The following is an 18,727-nucleotide window of genomic DNA, read 5'->3' on the forward strand; positions in this document are numbered from 1 at the left end:
ATTTTTTCATACATTTTATTATACATATATACATACATGTATGTATAATTTTATTAAGAAATTACTGTATTAATATATCAATAAATTCTTTAAAAACAGTTTATGAATAGTATAAAGATGATTGAATATTAAATACAGATGTTAAATGTTCATAAAACAGTGTACACCTAAAGTGTATTGTAACCATTTAACCATCAAACAACTGTACAATAAAAATATTGCTTACAAAAATTTAAGCTGTCAAAACTAAAATAATAAAAATGTAAAACAACTTTAAAATATCTTTAAATTTAAAAAAACATATTAAATTTTAATCGATTTTCATGGAATTCCTTATGGAATTGTTTATATGTATAATAAACTTGAAGCTACAAATACATCTATGTATTATATGATACGCTATATCTTTATAAATAATTTATAAAATAATAATGAATTTTCAAGGCGTCTTTTCAGGAAGTTAGTTGGTTTTATCAACGAAAAAGGAGCTCGGTATAAACCACCTCAGTGGCCATTACAGCAATCACCTTCATCCCACTTCTGTGTGACATCCTGAGTCCTTTATCCTCGTAATGCGAGAGTACGGGGTCTTTTATGGTCCGTATCAATATACTGTGGCCAAATAAATTCCATGGTGAGGATAAGGCAAGAGGGGTCCTCTCTTCTGTATACGTTACAATATACTTTGAGCAATTTTTTACACCGATTTTCACCGGCAAATCCAAGTGTGTGTATTTATTACATACCTACATGTGTTCAAAGTTATATTCACATAAATTCACACATTTTGAACTAAATATTTTAATCGAATTAGGGAGTACGATAAATAAACTTGAATAAGTCGCAAACATTAATTTTAAGGTAATACATCACAATAATATATGGTATAAAAAACAGCTTTTAAATTAAATACATAAAATACTAAGTTCTATGTTAGCTATTATCAATATCATAATTATATTAGATGTGTGAAATACTAATATTGGCATTATAATATTTTTTTTCAGCAATCTAATACAATAAAGTAGTTTAAATAATACCATAGCTTCGAATATATTTTTTTTAAATTATGGTTACTTTAGTAAAATCAAAGGTTGAAGTAAAAACATTTACATAGACTAAATATGTTTGCAGTTACATAGAACATAGACCATAAATTATTAAATTTATTACAGTTAAAAATAAAATTAAAAAAAATAATGGCATAAAACTCCACAAATAAAATCTTATGATATATTTAAATATACTAAAATGACTAAATTGCACAAAAATAAAAACACAGAAATTATACAGTTTAAAACTAAAAATACTAGATAACGCTTTTTTATATTATATTGTACAAACTCATAAAAAATTTATAACAATCGCAAACTTAAAAAATGTTACTAGATCTGTAAATAAAATATAAGCATCCGCGACATATAATTTGCAAAAAGATTTAAATGTCATTTAATTGAAAGAAAACTCACAGAAATTTATTAAACACCTGCCTGATATATGCATTTATTATTTGATAAAGATCATTGACGCTACTTATAAAAAAAAATTATCTATATCAAACTTCTTAAAGCCAAATTAAAGATCTGAGCAATCAGTTTCATTGACAGCTGAATACGTATGCATTTAAATTAACGGTAATACGAACAATCTGATCTAAACGCGTCGTTCTTGTTTTCGTAGTTGCGGGTGGCTCTCTGTGTGCAACTTAATCTTGTATTACGCAATATAAATAAATATTATTTTTTATGTTTTATTTTCTGTGAAAATTAATCGAACAATGTCATGGAGCTCCAACAAAGAGCTATATTGAAAAATGAGCATAATTTAAATCAATTTATAAAAGTTGCGTCGGTAGGGTCGTTTTTCGCTCAGAACTTGGTCGTAGTCTTCATTCTCTGTTGGAAATATCGTAAATAAACAATGGACCACCAGCGGCAGCGCGAACAGGTTTCCTCTTCTCCCTCTCATTAATTTATGCTAGTTCATTATACGCCTCGGTGATGAATTAAAATTCAATCTACGAATCACCTCGCAGATATTCGGTTTAGCGCCAACCACCCCTATACGTACACCCTTGGCTGTTTTCGTGTCAAAGCAATTTAAACTTTTAATCGAATAAATTTATTTTTAATCCAAGCAAATCATTCTAGAAAGAGTTGACGCTGACACTATGCCGGCAAAATCGGTACTTTTATTGTTGGCGGCCTTCGCAGTACTTTTAACCTTGTTTGCTAAACTTTATTTTGAACAAATAAAAGGATTATTCCATAATATAAAAAAAAATGTATTTGTAATTCATCTATATGTTATATATTCGAATCATTTAATCTTAAAATATTTGGTCGATATGTGTTAATATAAACATTCACATTAAAACACTAACAAAAGATAATTCCTAAGCCTTTCTATATTTAATACTAACAAGGTTATTTCACCAATTAAATTAATTGTTTAATTTAAGAAAAAGATATTGGTTATTTATTTTAAGTAACTAAATTGCCAGAATTATATATATATAAATAAAGAAAAACAATTTATTTGTATAAAGAAATATTTTATTTTCGTGTTGTTCAACAGAAAAGTCAAACTAAAGAAACTTTCACATACTTTTTCTATATAAATTTATAAGTAAGCTGTGAGTGGATCCAAGAAAAAAAATATCAGATTTCACCCCGAAACGAAATCGAAATTACCTACTGAAAACTTTTCCAGTAGTTAGTTCGCGACGGAGAAATCAAAACGGTGTCATTTTTCTTTTTTACCACAAGTTTCGCTTATATCTTATATCAAAACTTTACAGATTCCTATTCATAATAAATAAAAAAATATTTAAGATTCACAATATCGAATATTATTTTTTTATTATTGAAAACATTTTAAATTTTACTTTAAATGACAAGACTGAAAGACTGAATCAAATTAAGAGTCAACGACCACTGTTTCTATAAATTTGTAAACTATTGTTATTAAGACATGGGGTTGAAATTTATCGTTTATATGACTTTTTATTTGTGATACGTAGCAATTTATCATTTTTTCTAAATTATTATACAACTTTAAACAAAGATAAAATGTTTTGATTTTATTTAAATGCATAAGCTAATTTTATAACTGTTTTTTCTAGCATGTGAAGATTCAATTTTTAATAAATTTTAGAAAATGAATGTTATGTTAAAAAATAATATATGAATTTATTTATAAATAAGATTGTAGAAGCATTGTGATAAAAATGTAATATACTAAAAGATATTTGCAATAGCAGTATTTTAATGTAACCGTAAAAATATTTGTTAACAGAAAACTATAAATCAAATATGATAAAAAAAAATACAAGACCAAATTTGACAGCAAAAAAAAGTAATTTCTAAAACTGCTTAATAGCCTTAAAATTAAATATTTTTTTTATTTTTTATTTTTTTGATTAAATTAAGACCATCGTGGCTTAACAGGTTACTCCAATGCGCCACGTTGGTGGAAAACAAATTTTAAATTTATAAAACACAAAAAACGTATATATACATAAATAGAACAATACTTAAAAATAATAAACATAACAAAAAGTTATAAAATATCAAAATTAAATGATACAAACTGAATCAGCTCCTCGTAGCCAATATTAAACAGGTCAATATGTAATGCCAGCGTATTAAGGAGCCGGATGGCCACAGCTATAGGCGAGTCGGCAAGTGCGGACGTCATAGCCCTAGCGGCCATCAAAAGAGGACGCGATCGTGATTCTCGAAAATGTTTTAGAACATAGCTGGTTTGTCGACAGCATTTTATAGTAATTTGAAAAACTGCTTAGCGACATACAACTTTCTGCGAGAGCACAGCGAATCGTATCCCAACGCTCCTAAAAGAAAGGCGCTGGGATATATGTACGGATAATAACCAAATGACCTTTTGTAAAGGTATCTTAAATACCTTTTTTGAATTTTTTCCACTAAAAGGGAATATTTGGCTATTCGGCGATTCCAAATTATAGATCCTGATTCAAGAATGCTACGAACTAATGTGTCATAGAGGATGCGAATAACTGACGGTTCGTCAAAGTGAAAGGCATTCCTCATAACAAAGCCGAGCATCTTGGAAGATTTATCACAGACGTCGTGTATGTGTAGAGAGAACCACCATTTGCTCTTGAAAGTGATTTCGAGATCTTTAGTGGAAGTTTCTTTAGTCAAAATGTTACCACCGAGATAGTAGAAATAAGCTGATGGTGAATGGGGTCGAGATAATGACACAGTATGGCACTTTCCGACACTAAAGGGCAGATGGTTAACGGAAGCCCATCTCCATAGAGAATCTAAATCACTTTGTAGAGAGGAGTCCACAACAGATCGAATGCATTTATATAATTTTAAATCATCTGCGTACAAAAAAAAATTTAAATTGGTAATTGCTGTATTTATGTCATTAATAAATAACACAAAAAGCAAAGGGGCTCAGATTGGATCCTTGAGGAACCCCTTAAAACGAATATATATAAATTTACTGAGCAGTAAACATTCAAATAACAGGTTAAATTAAACATAATTAATGCTAAATAAATTACAACAAAATTATAGATGAAATATTTAAAAAAAAAAAAAAAATATTTTAATTATTTATTCGAATTATTTATTTAAAATTTTTTTTTAAATATTATCTAAAACATTTTTATTTTTTTATTTAATTATCAATGATATGAATACAATTTTAACACATTACCTAAAAAGCCTCTCGTTTTTCATCAATCGGTAGTAAAATCCTTAAAAATGATTTTTTTCAGTTATTTAAACTATATTCAGCAATCAGAAAAATTACTATTTAAGAGTAAAAATGATACCTTTTGCAATCATTATTACTGCTGGAAATATATATACGTAAATAAATGTATTTCAGGTAATAAAATTTCATTTTATAAAAGGCCAATAATAACAATTATATAACACAATTTGGGAACAAAAATGCACATTACAGAAAACAAGGTAGTCTCTGACAGTCGTATAAATAATAGAAACATACACATATTATAGCAAAAAACTACTAACAGTCATATATTTTATACATCCATATTTTAGAAAAATAAAAATAAAAATATAAAACATATCATTACTAAAATTGTAACTTATAATTTAATCTAGGGCTAGGTAATAAGTAATAATGCTTCTAAAATTATCAAGTATAAATATATTGTATATTTTTATCAAAAAAATGAAAAATTTTCGTTCAGTGTTATTTAATTTACATGACCAAATACAATTCATTTACTTGGAAGGAAACGCCTACCTTAAGGTATTGATATTGTTTTTGTAGCATTCTATATATATACATTTGATACAAACTATGTATATATATGTACATGCGTAGTTTGTATATTAATGCTGTCATATATAATATTGTATATAGTGTTCATAATATAAACAATTATGTTTTTGTCTCGGAGAGTCAACGAGTAAATTTACGCCCTGGGGTATCGACTTGACTCCATACAACCCTTATTGACCAATAAATGTCCGGCTGCATTATCTTAATTAAACAGGGTCAGAGTGTGATGTAACGTAATCGTGTTAAACAGTGACAGCCAACCTTAATCCCGTGGGACTGGCTTTAGTCTGATCTTGCACAGGCTCTCACACACACACACAAGCACACAAACCATACGCAAACTATACAAAGGTAGAGGGGATGTGCCGTAAACCATTATATTTTCCCAAGATATCATTATTGTGAGACGGTACGTCGAAATTGGTGTGAAACTTGACTGCTTCGCTCTATCTCTATATTCACGTATCATATTATTAACAACGCTTATATATTCTATAGTGTATGGAGGTATAAAATCAAACCTACCCTTTTTATTAACCTTAACATCGTCCCATTCATAGCGTAACGATTCTTTTCCAATAACACTTTTTTTCGGTAAAGTAGGTGGAAGCGCGCAAGGTCGGCATAAAAAGCTTTTCAAATAAAACGCTTTCACTAAAATGGATCGCCGATCCCAATATTACTTCTTTCATAACTTCAAAGTGTATTGCTTAATTCTCTCAATCAAATGTATCTATGGGATAAATACCATATAAACATTTTATTTTAAACATTAATATGTATGTATTTTTCTGGCAAATACATTTGGTATAAATTACAAAAATATGTTTTCTTTATTTAAAGTGGGAGTAGGAGTTAGAGAATGGCTTACTTTTAATATATAATACCCAATCTATAAATACGTCAAATATACACAAAATTGGCCAAAGAAACATTGATTTTCAATAAATAATAATATTTGTAAATGTATTTCCATTAGAGTAAATTTTATGTCTATGAAAAAATGCGCAGATACCAATAACGACTTGTATGATATATACAAAAAAGTTCAAACTACCTATGTGAAATGTAAATTGGTTATAAATTATTATACACATAATAATATAGATGTCACAAATTCCCAGACTTTGTCTGGTAATTAATTATTACTTGTGAGTATTCATTATATCTGATTGACTAACTCATTTGGTACAGATTTATTAGGTTACAGGATACCTAACACAAAGAATGTTTTATTAAAAAAAAATTAAAATTAAATTATAACAATAAAAATATCACCAAAGAGCACATTTCGATTTAAAAAATCTTTATCTTGCTACAAGTACAATTAAAAAAAATTAGCACAATATAAATTAAAAATATTGTATTTTAATGGCATCCACTATGCATTATCGCATTGAAATTGACGCAATCGAATTGTCAAAAATGCTACAAGAAAATTGGTTGTGGTAAAACCATAAATCAAACAGTTTTTATCTGCAACGCAGGTGCATAAAAATAATGGCATTCTAGTGTGCCGTCAAAAATAAATTTCGCTAACTAGCGATATGAAGGTAAAATTTATTCTGCGGCGCAATTACATTTTCATTGTGATCTGGTTTGAAATAAAAACAGAAAAATGCGTATTTTATGTAACAAACAAAAATCAATCTCGAATTTCCAGAAAATATATTCCAGTATACCTTAAACATGATATAAAGTAAATGCTAGAAAGTATGCTCTTAAAAATATTAAAATGTATCTTCACATATCTAGTGTTGATCCACAATCAGTGAAAATCGAATAAATTATACAATATTTATATAGTCGTGGTATAATAAAGTACCTCAAAACGTCATGACAGCCTACACACATAGTGGCATAAAAATAATATTGAAACAAATAGTTTTAAAATATAGCCGTCGCTTAACACATATTTGTGTTTAGCAAGCGTGCTAAGGAGCTGAATGGTATAAGAATCCGCGAGAATTATGGTTCTAGCCTGTATAGGTGAAATAATAGACGCGATCGTGATTCACATAAAGATTTAACCACAATAAGCTTGATCGCACATAGGATAAACAAATTGTAAAAGCTGTTGGTAAGCAACATCACGCAATTATTTATGGTATAGACGTTAGATCATAAAAGAAGAATTTATTCCTAAAGGCGCCCAGCGTAAAAGCACTAGGATACAAACGTCCCATACTCTCTCTCTCTCTTTTAGAGATACCTGAGGAATTTCCTTTTATCTAGTAATAAGGAATGCTTTCCTCACTATGATTTGATATAGTGGACCCAACTTTGAGAATACCTTAAATCAATACATCTAGAATGCAAATTGCAATATACTTTTAATGTATTATGGGTTCTAAATTACAAAATCAAGCATTCTTAACGCTGTCCAGATAACCTCAATCACGTGGATGCCAAATCTCCTTTTAGGTATAAGCGTTATATTTAAATCATCTACAGACGTTTCGTGCTAAAACAGTTTAGCACGAAAACCAGACTATAGCTAAATACGTTTGAAGTAGCAGGTGACACGGCATTTATTCACACTGAAATATATACGATTATGAATTGACCGGTTCAACAATTTCTTAGCAGATATAAAAATTGAGGTATGTATGAATTCAACATAATGCTAATAATTGCTATGCTTTAATAGTAGTTATGAACAGAATATACAGAGTCCTTAAGTAGAACCACTGTGGTACTCCTAAGCGAGCGAAATTCTCTTCTAAATTACGAGAAATATAGTTCACATACTAACAAATTTGATAAGATCATTACAAAATTCAATGTCACCTATTTTTTTTTATTAAGAAGCTTGTGTCAAACCTCATCAAAGACTTCTGAAAAATCGATGTACATGACCTGAGTTTTTGAATCAAAACACGTCGTGATTGCCATGAAAAAACAAAGTAGAGCGAAGCAGTCAAAATTCGTGCTATTGGTCAATGAGACGTTGCTGATATGGATTAAGAATTAACGAACGACAACAGCGAGTGCCGTGAGGACAACTACAGGCATGTGGTTTTCAATTGATAATTGGTCAATATTTTAATAAATTAAAATGCTTTAGTGCATCTATTATACATAAATCTAAAAACGATGATGATTTTGGTTATTTATTGTGAATTCTACTGCAACATTACAGTCGTATGCCCAATGCTCTACAATGGGGTAAACACAACAACTACTAAGTAGTGAAACACCATACCTAAATCAAAGGCTGTACTGTATAATACTAATTATAAACTATTATTAAAGCGTACAATCAAACTATGTCACAATCAAGTATGATTCATTTATATTATGTATTCATTAAATAAGGAAAATCTTATCTACAATGATCGATCAGAATTTTAATAATATTATAATTACTTATTCTGATCTTCCAGAGACGATTAAAATTGAAAATCACTCAATGTCAAAATGAGATTTGAACCCAGGTCCTTTTAGGTATTAGTCAACGACTTATACCATTGTGCTAGTCTTAAAAATATTATTTAAAAATATAATTAATATAAGTTGACAACCCATAAGCATGAATTCAGGAATGGTCTTGACCCGTAAAAGTACCCACGTTATTTTACTTAAAAAAAAATATTGTGATCAGAAATTGATATATAATTATTATATGTATGGGGAACAAAAATATCGTATGTAATTTTGGGTGTTGATGTTTTGCATGTGACATGTTCAAATTAAGTCAGAAAGGCATTAAGAAAGGCCAGTAAGAAATAAATGAAAACTAGTGAAAGTTTTATTAGTTGAATTTATATATATCAACAAACTATGATTGCCGCGATCGTTATTCTCCAAGTGGTGGTGGAGAAGCTGGCAGAGGGATGAAGTCAGTGGGAGATCTCTTGAGAGATCCATACAGTATAGCGGAGGTTGATTCCTCTCTGCTGCAGTGCTCGTGTGTTGGAGACCCTCTCAAAATGTGAGCGTCAATGACCGTATGTTGTCCGCAGGCAGGACGAATATGCTCTTTTGAGTGACTGTCTGGTCCTCATTGAAGACAAGGCTTATGTACTTAGGGCTGTAAAGCATGCTGACCAATCACAATTATGCAGCGATCATGCAGCGATCATGCAGCCAATCGTTGCATTCGCTTCTTAGAGCAACGAAATGTGTATACGCCTTTAGAAAGTGACATATGCTTGATGGATGTCAAATTGTGCAACGGGAATTTTGTAACGTTATTATGCTTTTTGTTCTCTGGTGATATATTGTTTCCGTGACTGTTTCGTAACAAAAAATATTCATTTAATGCGCCGTAAAATCTTTGCGTGTTGTTTATGGGAAACCCTTTTTTTCTAGCCGTGATGAGGCTATGTATGATCCTTCTATTGTCTAGTTTATCTTTGGTCACAGATTTTAACGCGACTTTTAAGAATAGGATCTACCACTGTTTTTCATTGTTCTACATATTATTTTACCGTTTCAATTGAATTCTTTAAAGACTTTATTATCTAGAAAGCTGATTCATAGAAACAAACTAACAAACTACTATAATCATCTTGAGCCCACCAAGTTCGTACGAACTTTAACTAAGAAGAGGCCAGCCCAAATCATACCATAACACATCGCAAAAGTTGCCGCTTCTCTCTTCGCATTCACCGGGCTCAACTCAACGTCTGGAGTCTAGTGTTAAACCCGCTACGGACGCGCCCACCAACGTATACTAATTAACAAATATTAATTTTATCTTAAAAAACAAAAAAATAACACCCCTAACACTTATATATTTTGAATATTCACAAAACTTGTACGACTAACGTAAATAATTGCCGGCATTAAACTTACTTTACACAGATTTCGATTAAAAAATACCCACATTTGAACTTTGACATTTAACGTTTTATACTCCGCTACAATGATCCGAAAGCGTTCGCTTTGTAGATTAAACGCAAGCGTTAACCAGAATTCGCTTTCGCTTTGTAGCAAACAAGCGAGCAAGTAAGTAGCGAGCGATCTGCTAGTATCTTTAATGGAACAATCAGTTTAACTCCGTTGGTGTATGCGTGTCGTAGCACAGAATCGTCATTAATCATCTGCCACGTGACTTATCTGTCGTGCGTAAGAAGGATAAAACCGGCTCATTAAGCAGTTAAATTTATCACCGGGTTCATATCCCGTCACGCCCCTGCGTTCTTCTTCTTCGTCATATTCTTCTTCTTGCTCTCGAATTATAACTCGCGGTATTTCCTAATTAATCCAATAGAACACGACGCCGGCTGAACGTCGCGACGAGATAAGGAGACGTTGTTGAGATTATCAAACTTTTTTTGGACGAAATTCTTGAAAAATAATTTTAATTGTGAGTTTCTTATAAGACCTTAAAACGTATGTGAAGTCTATGATTAGTGGTTTAAATTATGTTACATATTCAGAATAAATATCTGTATTAGTTTATGTCAAATAAATAATATTTCTTATAAGATTTATTTACCAATAATTGATATTATATATAGTGTAAATAAATTATTAAACTAAGACTCAAGTAACATTGAAAAGTGGCTAAAGGGTAAAGGGTAAACGTATAAAAGATTAAAGTAATAACAATAACCTTTAAATAAAAGGTTGTTATTTAGATATAGTTGATATATTTATTAGTAATTAACCTTCATCCGTTCCTCGGGTCTTTTTCGACCCGAAGCGATTTTGTTTTGCAAATATATCTTAAAATATTAATACTACATATCTGTAATTTCGTGACTTTGATTTTGTTGAGATAATAAACTAATTTTTAAAAAGAAAAAATAAATATGTTACCTGGATTATCTCTTGTAAAAAAAGTAACACTCAAGTCCCTCGGGTCGAAAATGACCCAAGTCTATTTTAGGTCAAATTATTGGAATTCCCGGCGCAAACAGATGTTTATTGTTTATCACCTTCTAAGAAATACTTTTTTGAAGTGATTATAATAGAAGATAATTTACTTGAATTTTCATCGGGAAATGATACCTGCTCAGAGACGTCAGATCATATTGAAGAATTGACTGAAACTTCTGATAGTGACATAGATGATGTACCTCCTGGATCTACATCATATCTTTCTAAAGAAAAAGGTATTAAATGGCGATCAAAGCCTTCAACATAACCGTCAATCATCATCAAACATGATTAGAACTACCCCTGGAATCACAAGGTATGCTGTTTCTCGCATATCAACAGAACTCTGCATTTCAATTATTGTTTACAAATTCTATAAAAACTATTATTATTCAAAATACCATTTTGGAAGGAAATCGTGTATAAAGAGGATTGCAAAATATTGATATTGTCAAATTGGATGCATATATTGGACTTTTGTTGTTAGCTGGTATATATAAATTGAATAATGAGGATTTGGAAAATTTATGGCACGAAACAAAGGGTCGACATATATTCATGGCTACTATGTCACTAAAACGATTCAAAATTATATCGAGTCATTCGATTTGATGATCGTAGTACACGAGCTGCTAGAAGAAATACTGACAAATTAGCCCCAATTCGAGAACTTTAGAATAAATGGGTTGAAATACTACCATACCTTTATAATCTGGGCGAAAATGTAATAATCGATGAGCAATTGATTTCATACAATTCCGTTTCGACAATACATGCCAAAAAAGCCGGCTAAATATGGGATTACATTTTGGGTGCTAGCAAAAATAGTTATGTTTGGAATATAGATATATACACTGGAAAAGTAGCTGGTGAAGCACCTGAAAGGAATCAAGGAAGGCGAGCGGTTTTAGATTTGTGTCAACAACTTGATGGGAGAAATGTAACAGTTGACAACTTTTTCACTTCTTATGAACAAGGTCAAATGTTACTTATAAAAAAAAATACTATGATTGGCACTATTCAAAAAAATAAAACGTCAATTCCACCCGTATTGCTCGAAGTAAAAGGCAAAGCAATTTTTACTTCAAAATTTGCATTTACAAAGAATACATCTTTAGTGTCATACATTCCTAAAAAAAAGAAATGTGTTGTTCTTCAGAGCACTCTTCACATAAGGAAGGAATTGTCAGGTGGTTCTGAAAATAAACCAAACATTATATTAGATTATAATGCAACGAAAGGAGGAGTTGATACCTTAGGCAAAAATAGCCAATTACAGTACTCGAAGAAAAACAAATAGACGACCAATTACTTTTTTTGCCAATATATTAGATATATCTATATCAAATGCATTTATTATATTTACATGAGTTTATCCAGATTGGAATATAAAAAAAAATTATCAAAGGAGAATTTTCATTGAAACCGTGGGCAAATTATTGATAAAAGACAACAATTTATATTAGAACAAAAATGCACAACTACATCTCCTTTAGAAGTACCAACAGCAAGGATACGTGTTCAAAAAAAAGGTAGATGTCACATTTGCCCAAAATCGGACAATAAACATGCATTAGAATGTAAATATTGTAAAAGATTTATTTGTAAGGCACTTTCCTATAATGTATGTAATAAATGTAATAAACAAATAATTAACCCATAAATCGCTCTTTATTATTCGTAAACAGTCAATATTACCGTTACTAATAAAATTAATTTAATTAATTTGCATTTTGTTTCTTTTAAGTGAAAAATTTCTACCTGGGTCGAAAAAGACCCGAGGGACTTTAGTGTACAGTCGATTTGAGGGACGGATGAAGGTTAAATAATTTTATAATTATATTAGTAAGATTTAGTGCATAAAAAATATATTAGGTATAGAATATGAGAGGACTAAAAAAAATTGCACAATAGATATTGTGCAATAATTTTATTTTTTGGCAATAACACTTGTGCAGATATTTTTAATTTATATATATATATATAGGTAAGGTTTGTTATTTGTATATATAATCTCCATGAATCTCTAGTTCAGTATGCAAAGGCAACGAGTCATAAATCATTCAGAGGTCATTAGAATATAACAAAAAAGTTAATGTTTCTAATGTTCATATGCATAATATACAGTGGGGTGGCAAATTATTAGGAACATTACCAATATTTTGTTTTTTTTTATGTTAAAATTGCCTCTTTTTTAAGTAACTTGGTTTTGAGCTTCAACTCTTCTTGGTACTTTGCTACTGTTGACACTTTGAAGAAGTGGCAAACATCTATTAAAGAAAATAAGATTATTTATACGTGGCCAGCATTTTTGTGAAAACATGTGATCTAGAGTCTCATAAATAAATTTATAAAAAATATTTTAATGATATTTAACAGACCAAAACGTATGTAATTATTAATTATTTATCAATTTTGTAAAGTTTATTGTTTATATATTATATTCAAAAATAAGTTTGCCATTCTAACCCCAAAATTTTGTCTTCAGACACGCTCCCAAGAAAATGTCAAGAAGTAAAGACATTATTATTGAGCACTAAACATACACAAATATAAATATAGCAGCCATTTTAGGAGTTTTAAAGTCTGTGGTTAATAATATTAATAAAAATCGACTAAAAACTGCCGTTAGCAGTAGATCGCGTTAGGAAATGTGGCAGAAAGCGGATCACCACACCTCATACTAACCGCAAAATCAGAGATTTTTACAATTTTAGAAACAGACTCAGACTCAAAAATATTAAACAACCAAATTATCCGAGATTCAATAATATTCAGCAGAATGTCACGACAAACGTAATCAAAGTGAAAGATGGTATTCTGCTGTACTCTTTTATAAATTACTAATATTTTTTTTAAATAAACCTCTCTCTCACTGTAAAAGTTAAAGAAAGCACTAATTAAAATTCTTGGGATGTTATTTTAATTTGTTCCAAATTTAAATTATAAAAATTCGTTAACAAGCATTAAATACACTGCATAGATGGCGATCTTAGTGTATACTTTTATTATATGTTAGATACTTAAAAGATTGGGGCCCCAAACAAAAGCCCTCGCTACGACCAAAAAATGATTCCCGTTGCAATGCAATACGACCTTGGACAATGCCCATCAGGCGAACGTCACTTTCTAGGCGTATACATATTTTGCCTCTCTAAGACTGCAGCGATTGGCTGGATGATCGCTGCATAATTGTGATTGGTCAGCAAGCCTTGAAGCCTTGGATACTTAAGCCAGGACTCTGATGAGGAGAAGGCAGTCACCAGCAGCACCATAAAAGTCTAATTGGTAGTGTTTAAGTGGCCTGGCGCATAGGAATGCTGGATAAAATATATGTATATAATAATTTGTAAAAGATAAGGATCGGATAGCAATCGCATTAAATAAAATCCTAATAATAATGTAAGCCACTGTCGTGCTTCGTACAACATAAATATTATTATTTAAATAAAATCTCGTATGCCATACACATATCAATATAATAATTTAGATTTAATTTTCTATATGTTCTCTGCACACTCTTTCAGTTATAAAATCTTTTAAATAAAACACAACATGTTTGTATCTTACAACATAAAAACTATAAATTTTTTTAAGCATATCATATAATATACAGACTAAGTTTAATGTAGTTCAACTTTTTATTTGTGTATTATTTCAGAGATTTTTTCCAAACCGACACAGAAAAAAAATATTAATTCGTACAATAACCGCGCTAAATCTGTGTATATTAAATTTCACGATGCAAAAATACTACTTTCACACCGACACGACCGAGATCATAAAATCCAGCCTGGTTTTACTGTAGGTTGTAAATTTTAAAAATTTCGACACCTCCGACGATTTTACAATAACTTCCGTATATAAAATATTTATTTTTTTCTCATATTTTCCAACCAGCAGCGCCACGTTAAAACAGCGCCAATAATCCCTGGTCACATTTACGGTCACGTTTACGTATTCAGTGTTTTCACTGTATAACCAACGTAATGTGCGGAGCATAAAGACGTATGGCTTCATGGGTGGCAACGCTAGATTTTCTATATTAATAATTTATGAACAGCCCCGGACACTAATGCTTCCTCTTTTGAATCCACGGGACTGCATCAGGAGCCGGCTTCTTCGCGGAAGACAACCATAACGCGGCTTACTGAAACACATAAAACCATTATGACCCTGCCATGGATCCAAAAACATTCGGCTCACGGCCAGGCTCACCCTTCCGAAACTGCTATGAGTACAAGCACGGGAATAGTATAAATTTATCTATGTGTTATCAAAATTTTAGATTTATAATTTATTATATATAAATTTATCCAAAAAAATATTTAATTTATTCAGAAAGATATAATAAATCTAAAAGCAGCATTGTACTTGATGTACATGATCCACTGTTCATATTATGAAAAAAAAACCTGACATTTATATGACTCGTCATAGTTATTTTGAGAGTAGGTTTGCAAGTCAGTTTTTTAACGGCTGTCATGTGATTTATTAATTTTTTCGAGGTGCTAGAGCCTAAGATAAATTGCGTTGTTTATTCTATTAGCTTTGCATTTTGACCAGCGTCCTTACTTTTACGAGATAATGGTAATGGTTAATACAAAGAGTTTTACACCAGATGGACGCATTTTCTATTGCATTTTTTATGCACAAAACGGTAGTTTTTATAGGGCTTAACGAGCAGTTAACGGACGGATGCTGAGAGCAAAATCAAATCTCCGATAATTATGGTGTATTATTGTTGGAATTGTAAATTACGTAATTGTGATATGTTTTTTACCCTTTTGTCAAAACGCGTTACTACTTCCATTTCATAAAATCTAAATTTTGGTATGAATGACCTAAACGTTAACTGTGCAGCTATGTGGACCTTCCACAGTGATGTAATAAAAGTTTTTTAAATCTATATATTTTCAGAAGTCTAAAATAAATTATAAAAGTGCTGATTTTATAAATATGCCAAAAATTATTAACAACAAAACTAAACTTGTATTATTATAAAGTAGAAGGGATAATGAGTAAAGCGTGAAAGTGGTAAATTAAGGGTGTAAAATATAATTTGGTATACCAATGAGGTAATTAACTAGTATAGTTTATAAATTAAATAAATTATATACAATTTAAAAAAATGTATGCGAAATATATACATTTAAAATTATTTGACTACATTTAAGCTATTGTAAAACTTTATGTATTCAAAAAGAGTGGATGAAATAAATAAAAATACAAATAATGCAAAACAAAGCGTTGAAGATAAAATATGTAAATCCATTGAAATGCTAGAATAATTAAAATGGTTTAGTGTGAGTTAAAATGTACATATACATACATATGTATATATTTTAATTTTCTAATTTAAATAAGATAAAAAAATACTTGGTATATAGTTTTATCTGTTGAAGCCAAAATATTCCAAAAATACCGGATCATATGCACAGTAAATAAATATGGTTTTACTGATATTGACTAGTTTTGATACATTTTCGCTAGCCCCAGTTAGTAAATTTTATTTATACTATTAAAAATTTAATTTCACATTTAACAGTTGCGATACATTTATTTGCTGTTATAACCCTAACTTAACCTAAGCTCATTAGCCAAACTTAACAACAACCATATGAAACTTTGAAAACTAAGTATAGTTTTAAACTTTTATTTAAATAATTCGCTTAGGTAAGATTTGGTTTAAACAGAAAAGACGTTTTACCACTAGCAAATTGAGTTCGAAACACATTTTTGAGAATCATATAATTAAACTAATGCTTTGTTAGAAAAACAATTATATTTTGAGAGCTTTATAATTATGAATCAGATAAACAATATTTTTAAGTTGTTACTGGATTATTTTTTTTTTAAATAATAATAAATTTGTTCTGTAGCGACCACACGCAGATGACTACGTTTGAAAGTATCTTTGTCTTCAAACTTGCGGTAATTTACTGTGACCAAAATGAGGGTTTGGACCACACAAGTCCTCGTTACGACCAGAAGAAATCCCATAAATAACACGAGTTTTGTTCTTACTGTAATTGAGAGAATATTTCTTTGTCGCGCAATGGTCATGGATATAATAAATTACCGGATCCACAAAATTACATTTGCAATGCAATACGACCTTGGACAATGCCCATCAAGTGAATGTCGCTTTCTAAAGGCGTATTACTATTTCGCTGTTATAAGAAGCGACTGCAGCGATTGACTGGATGATTGCTGCATAATTGCGATTGGTTATCAAGCTTTGCAGTCCTAGATACTTAAGCCTGGATTCCGATGAGGAGAAGACAGTCACCAGCAGCTACTGGAAGACTTAAGACTCGAAGTCGCAGACCAGCAAATTCACCCTGCCTGGCTGACGCACTTTCACCGACAAACGCGAATGTATGACCTGAGACTACAAAACACGATCATCGCAGCAAGAAGAACTGCCTCTAGACATTTTCGCTTCAGACACCTACAAGACCTTTAAGGACCTCCCATGGACATCATCCCTGCGCCAGCTTCTCTACCACCGCTCGGAGAAAAAATCTCTGTGTGTCGCAACATTTTTAAATATAATCTAATTAAAGATTCCACATTGAGTCTTACTGACTACAAAGTCACACCCTGTAGGATTCCCAAACTCTAAGCCATTAAAACAAAACTTTTTCTACTTAGATATATGCTTTTTTAAAAGACCCCATATTTTAATTAAATTTTAAATATTATTAATATTTATGTAATCCTATAATAAAAGGCTGCGCATATGTTTTTGTTGTTTTTTAATTGATTCCGGTCATTAAAATAGCTATTTTTGTTGAAATGTGTTTTTAGACATTTTTGTGTGTAGTTTGGAATGCATAGAAAGCAAGCATAGCACAAAACCTATGGTACTATTTGTTGTTGTTTTCTATTTGACGATATTCGTAAATATCTAGTTGAGTAGCACTGAACTAAAATTAATGTCATTGAAACTATAGACTGGAAAAATTAAAATATCAAGGGAGATGTGCTACTGAGATCAGTAATAACAGGTATTTTAAAGCACATATACTATAACACAAATATTTTTAACATATATAATTGCTAAATTTAGCATCGAAGACAACTGGAAGTCATTTTATCTACATACTTATGTGTTTATTATAAGTTCAAGATTTTTTTTCTTAGATATTTAAAAAATATTGCTAAGCCACAAATATTTGATATAATTTGAAATGGTCTTGTAAGAGCTAAATAATTTATCTGACGGCCAAGTATTAAAATATATCCACCGATCCATTATAATCAAGGATAGAGTTTCCTCTCCTAATCAATAGTAATATCTACGGTAGAATCGTATAATACAAGTATCACACTCTAAAAGTAAATCGATAACGTAAACCGATCCTGGCGGCTAGGAATCGTGTCCAGAAGGAATAATTACCAATTAGCGAAGTAAACTCGTTTTGATGTTTAATTACAGATAATTAAATTAATGATACCCGCGTCAGAACGATGGGTATCCCCTCTATATCAAAGTTCTCTCTGTATATTCAAAGAAATGATAATTGAAGAGGCTGCTTTGGATCCTGATCATTGCTTGTCAGAATTAAATTAAGCTGTTATT

The sequence above is a fragment of the Plectrocnemia conspersa genome, unplaced genomic scaffold, assembly GCF_051122295.1.
Source record: "Plectrocnemia conspersa isolate PC_06_02 unplaced genomic scaffold, ASM5112229v1 ptg000012l, whole genome shotgun sequence".
NCBI classification, from domain to species: domain Eukaryota; kingdom Metazoa; phylum Arthropoda; class Insecta; order Trichoptera; family Polycentropodidae; genus Plectrocnemia; species Plectrocnemia conspersa.